This window comes from Carlito syrichta, unplaced genomic scaffold, assembly GCF_000164805.1.
Source record: "Carlito syrichta isolate Samal-C Ts95f unplaced genomic scaffold, Tarsius_syrichta-2.0.1 Scaffold315142, whole genome shotgun sequence".
Taxonomy (NCBI): domain Eukaryota; kingdom Metazoa; phylum Chordata; class Mammalia; order Primates; family Tarsiidae; genus Carlito; species Carlito syrichta.
In genome coordinates, this window is record NW_007259238.1 from 955768 (window position 1) to 956324 (window position 557).

The 557-nt window shown below is 47.0% G+C and overlaps 1 protein-coding gene across 2 annotated transcripts in view; it reads right to left on the bottom strand.

Moving 5' to 3' along the window:
• Nucleotides 1–557, bottom strand: part of DDHD2 (DDHD domain containing 2) — a 31952-nt gene that overhangs the window by 13698 nt on the left and 17697 nt on the right. The gene's annotated exons all lie outside the window — the stretch shown is intronic.

The window sequence follows — 557 nt, forward strand, 5'->3', positions numbered from 1 at the left end:
TCCAGGCGATCCTTCCGCCTCAGCCTTCCAAGTAGCTGGAATTACAGGCATGCGCTACCACGCCCGGATGATTTTTTTGATTTATTGTAGAGATGAGGTCTCACTGCCCAGGCGGGTTTCGAACCCGCGGGCTCAGGCAATCCACTCACCTCAGCCTCCCAAAGGCGCGGGATTACAGGCTGAGCCACCGAGCCCGGCTATATTGTGTTGTTTTAAAAAAAAACCTAGAGAAGGGGCAAGGGAAGGAAAAAAGACTCTACAGAAGCTGGGTGTCTATAATGACGTCATGACAGAAAAACTCTCCTTGGTTTCCATGCTCACATAGATGTCACATTCCTGAGAACAATAATACTCCTACTCATGCACACAAGCAATGAGATATATAGCAAACACAGAAGTATACAGAACAGAATAACAATCAAGATCTCAATTGAATTGCCACTCATCTTATTAGGAAAGCCTTCCTGTGGATTGCCTGAGCCCATGGGTTCGAGACGCGCCTGGGTAACTTGGCGAGACCTCATCTCTACAATAAATCAAAAAAATTAGCCGGGCGT